General features: G+C 43.2%; 1 pseudogene; it reads right to left on the reverse strand.

Moving 5' to 3' along the window:
* Nucleotides 1–5,758: 5,758 nt before the first annotated feature.
* LOC118589377 lies at nt 5,759–8,108 on the reverse strand (annotated as a pseudogene).
* Nucleotides 8,109–8,583: the final 475 nt, after the last annotated feature.

The following is an 8,583-nucleotide window of genomic DNA, read 5'->3' on the forward strand; positions in this document are numbered from 1 at the left end:
GGTGAGTTAGGGCGAGAGTCTTAGAAGCCATCCAAGCCCGCCCATTTGAGCCCGCCCACTGCTGGCAGAAGTCAGACAGAAAAGGTTGCACATGGCAGACGCAGAAGTGGGGAAGGAGAAGGGTTTAGAGCTTTAACAGAAAGCTTGGGGATAAAGTAACTCTTATTTGCCCGTTTGATGGCAGAAGTTCCTGTGACGCTGTTGTGTGGCCAGGTTTACAGGTGCCCATCCCTATCCGCCAATGTAGGTGGTAAATGTATCTGCCCCTTTGTCCCATGGCTGTAGCTGAGAGAAAAATAAAAAATTAAAATAACAAACCGGGATCAGACTTCAATCTTGGGCATCCCCAAAGAATGGAGAGAGATCTAAGGATCAGCTCAAGTTCGCCATCCTCTTTGTCAAGGGATGGGAAGGGCTGTGACTGTGCTGAAGTGGTCTACCCGGTAGACCCCAGACATTTTTCTCCTCATCAGGAGTGAAAATGTGCCTGCTGTTGCCAGCACAGCCTGAGGACAACCCCCGGGGTGTCCATCGCAAAGAATGTAGCTCAGACTACAGCCACGAGAATGGCAGACTCACTGTGAAGAATCATGGTGGTAGCAGGGTAGCTGTATAGGGGTCTAGTGGAGGTAAGGGACACGCACATTCGCTCGCAGTCTCAAGGTCTCACTGGGAGGAGGCGGCAAGCGGCAGCGGTCAGCAGGTCCTCAGTTGTTGTATTGAGTCTTTCTAGAGCTTTATTGAGAAGGAGAGAGAGAGACAGAGAGACAGAGAGACAGAGAGACAGAGACAAAGAGAGGGACAGAGAGAGAGAGACAGAGAGAGACAGAGAGAGACAGAGACCACGCAGAGGGGAGAGGGGAGAGAGAAGGGGAAGGTAGGAAGGGTGAGGGGGAAGGGAGGAAGGGGGCACAGAGAGGGCCTTGTGTAGCCCAGGCTGGCCTTGAACTTGTGATCCTCCTGCTTCCACCTCCTTCAGCAAATCCTACCTGTGTGTACCACCACAACTGCCCTAGGAGTAGGGGTGGGAGGTGGGGGTCGGATAGGTGGAGGTTCATTAGCAGCATCTAGAGTCAGAGATTCTGGAGTCAGAGAATCTTCTGGTTTAGGCATCGCTAAGAGCACATGAGCAGGAGAGAAGGAATCCAGAAAAGACAGTTTAATAGTGAGAAAGAAGAAAATGATGATACAGAGCAACTCTTTCCATTACCTGTTCGCTGGCCGAAATTAGATAACTCCTATAAAATATCGGGATTTTTTTGTTATTTTCTAAAGCATATTTGGGCCATCTCTCAGTATAGAGATGGATAAGCTTAGGAATCTTTAAGTAAAGCTTCAAGAAGACAGCCTAAGGGAGAGGAAGGACTGATCAGGTTGGAAGCCTTATTTCCCATGTCTGCAGTGGAGGGGCAGAAAAATAAAAAAAAATAAAAAACCAAACATGATCCAGAGCCAAGACCCCAGGTGTCCCCAAGGCTGAGGACCGATCCCGGGCACAGGCCACTTAACGGCTTGTCAGCCGAGAAGCAGGGCCCCGCTGTGTGAAACAAGGATTCACAGGGAATCCTTAACAACCTCTAACCGCTCCATCAAGCATGAAAAATGTGTGGTCCCCACACAGCCTGGATGCACCCGATGGTGGTGGTCCAATTGCGAGGAATATCTCAAGCTGCAGATGTGGGAGATGGCTAGAAATTTAGGCCTGCGATAGGGGCCGACTGTGGCCAGTGAAGACCATGGCTGGGGGTTCCCCCGGTTCCAAGAATAACCAGTGAGGCTAGCCGAAAAATGGGGAACTCACCAATCAGAGGAGTGGTGTTGGATGCAAATTAGTGCGGCCAGGCGAATGGACAATGGTCTGTTGCGTACAGAGCAGAGTCCCCGGTTTCCGGGTTTCGGCACCAGAATGTTAATTATTTGGCGCTCTTACCCTGTGAGGAAACGTCCTGAAACACAATAAATCCACCGAAGAGTTTTTATTAAGATAGAGAGAAAGAGACAGACATGAACAGGCCTGTGGGAAACACACGTGGTCAAGAGGAAAGTGAGAGAGAGAGGCCGGCTTATAAAGGGTGGGACAGGAACTCATGTGGCTACTCCACACATGTGCATAGACCACGCAAAGCCACGGGGTCCTAGTCACATGAGATGTTTTGACCTGGAAATGGCTATTTTGAACTGGAAATAACTAGGTGGAAGTGTCTAGGTCCGCCGGACATGCCCAACCGTGGGGGAACGTTGTGAATTCATATCAACAGGTTTTTAATATATTAATGCAAAATAAGTTTTCTGTTATGATATATGCATATATCTATATGTCTCTATTCTTGTTTGAAATGTTATACCTATGCAATGTTCTAAACTGCTGGAAAGAAACCACAAGAAAAAGAACTTTGGTGGAAATTTGCATGTTGTCTGAAAAGCAAGAGAAGGTGAAAGATTTGAATAATGATAGGAAAGGGGAAAAAGTGATTTGTCTATGTCAGGCTGAACCAGAAGAGCAAACAGAGGGAAGGGCCTGACCTGAAGGCAAATGGTAAGTTGTAGAAGGTCAGAGGGGATGTGAACTATGCTGAATGTGAAGGAAAACTGTAAGATAGATTTAGAATTTAACCATATTATACTAATTTTGGTTTTCTTCATTTTAAAAATAGCTGATGATTCTTCATTGAAAAATGTTCATGTTAAAAATGGAAATATATACATGTGTATGTATGTGGACATGTACGTGATGTATGGATATAAATGAAAGTTGGATCCAACTGTGTGTGTGTGTGTAACTATTGTTTAATTTTAAACAGCAATCACATGGTCTTCCTCCATCTTGGCTGGAGACTTCATCATGAAGTGGGCAGCCACGTGGCTGGCAACAATCTTTAAATACAGTCAAAGAATCTGTTCATTGTATCTCCTTTTAGACTAAGGAGGCAACAATCCTCAAATATTTCAGATTGGGATAGATTTCTATATGATATTTCATATCATAAATATAAGGTTTAAAAAGATAGGATTTAAATGTTTAATAACATATTAAAGCTGCACCTTAATGCTTTTATGCACAAGAATGCACCTTGCTCTGACAGGTAAACCTTGCAATTTGAGAATCTCCCAGATGATAATGGTCTTTTTTTTTTTTTTGGTTTTTCAAGACAGTGTTTCTCTGTGTAGCTTTTTGCATCTGTCCTGGAACTTGCTTTGGAGACGAGGCTGGCCTCAAATTCACAGAGATCCACCTGCCTCTGCCTCCTGAGTGCTGGGATTAAAGGTGTGTGCCACCACTGCCTGGCAAAGATTTAGAGATACACGATATTAGATTTTTTTTTTTTTTTTTGGAAGCTGAGGATCGAACCCAGGGCCTTGCACTTGCTAGGCAAGCGCTCTACCACTGAGCTAAATCCCCAACCCCGATAAAGGTCTTAAAGACATGAAATGATCATGGGAAACAGCCGAGGGTTATGAATCTTAACAGTTTTGCCAGGTGATGGCCATGAGAAGCATGAGCCACAGGAAAATGGAATAGGCTTGATTCTAGAAGGTATTTTGGAAAGGAACCAAATGTAATAATGTTCCATTTACTAAACAACAAACTGATTGGCTATTTCAAAATAATGATTGTTGGGCAATTCCTTTTGCTCAGTTTTTGCATCAACTTGATAATCATTATCCTGCTGATCAATTATTACAGTTTACTCAGATACATTCTTTTACTTTTCCTAAAGTATTAATACATACTCCAGTGAAAGATGCTGCTTTAGTTTTTACTGATGGTTCTTCTATTGGGAAAGCAGCTTATTAATGGTGATTAATGGTGAAGGATATGTAGTTCAAACTACTTTTGATTCAGCTCAAGTTGTTGAGTTGAGCTGTTGGTTTTTCAAGTTCTTAAAAAAGATAATTTATTTAATTTATATACAGATAGTTAATATATTTATAAAGCTCTTCAAGTTATAGAAACTTTCTTATATTAAAACTATTAATGAGCAATTAAGAATGTTATTTCAACAAATTCAGGATACCATTCATTTAAAAAATTGCCATATTTTATAGGACTTATTAGAGCACATTCAAATCTTCCTGGTCCATTGTCTGAAGGTAATGCTTTAGCTGATAAATTTATTCAGTTGATCACTTTATCTGAAGTTGATCTTGCTCAGTGATCACACGGTTTGTATCATCAGAATAGTATTAGCTTAAGAAAACAATTTGGCTTAATAAGAGAAACTGCTTGCCAAATAGTTAAGAAATGTGCTACATGTCCTCAATATTTAACTGTACCTCATTTTGGAGTAAATCCTTGTTGCAGGCCACAGGAATATATCATAAGAACTCAGCTGGTTATGGCAAAGTCACTACCTGGAGGGATCAGGGAATTCTTCCAGAGGAAGCCAAATTCCAAGGAATTTTTGGTGTTATTTGGCTTGTTATATATCAGCTGTATTCTGTTATGAAAATCATGTGTGCCTTCATAGTTTTCCCAATTGACTTTTCCCTAAGAAGGGCTAACAGTGTGGACTAATCACTCTCTGGACATACACATTCAAGGTATTTGGAGAACAGCCTCAGGAAAGGCTTTCTCTGGAATCAGAAATCTCCCTTAGCCACTTTCAAGGACTAATAGTGATAACAGCCCACTAGCAAGTCTCCTGATTTAAGATAAATTCCACAAGAAGACACTACCTAGGTGGACTTTAAATGATAGCTTTACACAGTTTAGCTTGGACCCTCCTTAATAATAGACCCCCTAACTTCTTTCCTAACCACTTCTAGGAATGCAGACTGAGCACATAGATCCCCTTTTTGATATGCTAACCGGTCATCAGCACTCAGTTGACCTTCTTTCTCTTTTCCCACTCCCATTTTGGATTGTAAAAGAAAGCCTGGTGGTCACTGCCTGAGGAAAAATTCTTACCTGCCTTTATGACCCTGTAGAATTCAAGCCTGGAGACCTTGCTCGACCAGGGGCTTGATATAACTGGTTTCTGGGGAGACTTAGGTACAACACAAAGAATGGAGGGTGGAGAAGAGAAAAGAGAATGGAAGAACTAGATGGATAAGAACTTGAGAGGAACAAACTGAGATGGGGAAGAACTAGATTGAAAGACTAGAAGAGAGTACTAGAGGAAGAAGATGGAAGATGAGGAAGAGCCAGATGGGTAAGAACTGTTGTACTCAGATCACGACCCCTAGAAAGACCACCGAAGATGATCATGCCAGAATGCAAAAGCAAGGTTTAATTTGGGATATCCAAAAGCATTTCCAAAAGCAATACAAGCCTAGGCAGGGACTGTATCCAATACATCCAACACAGTGGGGGCTGGAGGAAGTGCCCGCCTCTCTGCAAGCTCAGTTTTTAAAGGCAAAAGCCACAAGGTTACATCATTTAGGGGTGCTAGTACAGGTACAATTCTGATTGGCTTGCTTTTAGGTAGGGGCTTTCTAGAAATCATGGCTTAATCTTATTTCTAAGGGGTGTTTGCCTGCTACCATTTCTCATTGGCTGCCCTCAGGTGGGGACATTTTAATGGTCAGTTACCTAGGGAACCAGGGAGAGGACATTCCATAGTCTGGCAGTCATTACCTGTGACTCTATACTTTTACACTTCCTGTTTTCTGGAATCTGGACTGACTGGTTTTAATAACTCATGGCCTATTCCAGTAACTCATGGCCTATACCTAAAAGGAGAGGTCTTAGGCCTTAGTTTTAGGGTGAAAGCATTTTAGTCTTATTTCTTTTTTTTTTTAATGTAAAAATGTTTATTCACAATCCTTGAGAAGTTACCATTCCTTCAAAAAATTCTTTATGAACAAAAAGCCAAAAATTACAACAATAGCTTATGCCAAACCCAAAATATACATCTGATGTAATATAAACTTTAAAAAGCATTAACACAGGCAATGTGAATATAGAGTACTTTTAAATTATTTTCACGGCACAGCTACAATTTAAATTTTAAGACAGATATAAATAATAGCATAACCTAATGTATATTTACATATCAAAGTATATTTAGTCCTATGAGATTAAAGACGACAAAACCACAGCTGTCATTGTACAGCAGTTCAAACATTGAAAGGCCCACATCATTTTTCATGTACAGAGAGATCTTCACTACCTCCACCTGGACCTTCCTGTTCTGTTGAGAGCATGCACCATCACTGCCAAAGAGAAGGAACACCAAGGGAGACAGAATACAGTGTTCTTGCCAAAGTGACTCAGTCCTCAGCCGAACCAAGGACTGCAGTTCGGGAGCATTTCACAGCCCTGGTTCCTTACATGGATTCACACAGGTTGTCAATACACCGACACATTAGTTCTATCCCACAGAGCACCTTGTACTACAAGGCAAAATAAAGGGCAATACAATAAATGGACCTTTCATATCAGAAAGGATTTAATTTGCTTTGAAATACCCGTATTTTAATGTTTTCTTAAATCATTCACAGACTACGTTCTGTGTAAAATCTTTCAAAGATCATTCACTGGAAATATAGAATTTAAAAAGAGAAAGTAAAAATGTAAGATCTCAATTTAAAGCCAACACAGTGGCATGTAAAAGGAAGTAAAAATTTAAATTTACATCGTTAAGTATTACTTTTGAATTATTACCAACTCCAAGTGCCCAAACTCTGAAAGCTTCTTTAATCCTATTGTCGTTTATTCAGATTGAGTGAACATTGCATTAGGATATGTGTATGTGATAGGTGTGCAAAGAAACCCACACATCAGCATGCTTTGGGGTCATCTCTAGTTACCTGCTAACTGCTAACAAGACTAAAGGAAATCATCAAAGGGAACGCTGCTGGCAAAGGGACCAGCCTTCCAAATGAATCCAACCATCCCTCCTCAGGCTGCCTTTACATCTGCTGAGAATTAACACAAAATACTTTCAGATTTTCATTTCTATAATAAAATAAGCTTAGTAAAGCAAAGTAAAACAGTACAATTTAAGATGCAGAACTTGACCAGGGTGAACAAGAACACCATGAGTGTTTGATATGTCAGATCGCCGAGTCAGTCCTGGGACACAGAAGGCAGACGTTGAGACTGCACTTGGCCAAAGCGTTCAGGTGTCTCTCCACTCCTAAGAAAACAAGCACTTGTCACGTGGTTCCTATGCTGCCTTACAAAAAGGCTCAGCATCCATCTGTACATTCTAGCTAATTTTGAACATTTGGTAAATAAGGTCACACAATTTCATCCTACCGGATCTGTTGATCCGTGTCAGACTGCTTGATGGCAGAATCTGACAGTTCTAACACAGGATTCACGAACCCAGAGTACTCCGAATTGCCATTGTCATCCATCTCGGCACTGAGGAAGTCATTCTCCCACTCCAGCCCGTTGGCATCCTCCGAGGCGGACGTGGGGTTGCTGCCCTCCTTGGTGCTGTACTTCAGCGCTGCCGGAAGGCTGTCTTCTGTCTTCGAGCGCTCTCTCATCAGCAGCACCCATTCATTCCTTGTTCATTCCCACTCCAGGTCCAAGGAGGTGCTGTCGTCGTTCCCGCTAGTTGACTTGGTTTTGGTCATTAAGTCACAGCTGCTTTCGTTGTTTGCTGTCAAAACTGTGGCGTCAGATGAGAGTCTACTACTTCGGAAAACTTCGTACTGTGACTTTATGTTTCTCAAACAAGATTCAAAGTCGTCCTCTGGTCCTGCACTTCGACAGTCTCCACTGCCGGCGTGATTGCGCTGTGGAACTCTCTGCTTTTCTTGCTCCAGGAGCGTTCGCTGCCTGGCTGCCCTGGCTGCTTCCCGCTGGGCAGCAGCTTCTTCTACCCTTCTCCTCTTGTAAGGCTTACTCCCTCTGGATTTTCCTATCCACATCTTTCTGTTTTTCAGCAATCAAATCATAATGCCTCTCTTGTAAGTCAACAATTTCTTCCTCAGTCAGTGGCCTCTATGGTCAAGTGTTCTCCTCTTGGGCACGTTGTAAAATCTTCGATCCTCCGCAGGCTCGCTGCAGCCGACGCGCTTCCCGGCGGAGCAGCCCGAAGCACTGCGTCCAGCAGCAGTTCCCCATCGCATGCCGCCGGCGCCCGCCGCTCCTCCATCACCCCCGAGCGCGAGCCCAGGCGGGGCAGCTGCATCCGCGACGGCCGGAGGCGGCAGGCGGCGAGCTAGGGAAGAAAGGCCGCCGCTAGGGGGCCACCCGCCCGTGCCTGTCCTTGGTCTTATTTCTAAGATGGCTCATTTTGGTCTCACAGAACAAGACGAGGAAGAACAAGATGAGAGAGAAGGAGATGGGAGAGGAGCTGATATGGGAAAGAACTAGATGGATGAGAACCTAGAAGGGACAGAATGAAGGAATTAAGACAGAACCTGGAGGGGACAGCAGATAAATGTAAAGAGAAATTGGGCAAGAAAGGAGCTAAAAATGAGAGCAGAGTATAAGCTTGTAGAGAGAACTGACAGAATAACAAATGTACCGACTAAGGAATTTTGTGTACATAGACTCATTTCTTTTCTTCAAAGGTTAATTATTAGCTGGTTGAAGATTCTTCCCGGACCCTGGGAGGGGACTATCGAGGGGCTGGACCCCCATAGTCCCTGATAAGTCCTCAAGGTCTTCCTAATTATTTA

This window comes from Onychomys torridus, chromosome 8 (genome assembly GCF_903995425.1).
Source record: "Onychomys torridus chromosome 8, mOncTor1.1, whole genome shotgun sequence".
Classification (NCBI taxonomy): domain Eukaryota; kingdom Metazoa; phylum Chordata; class Mammalia; order Rodentia; family Cricetidae; genus Onychomys; species Onychomys torridus.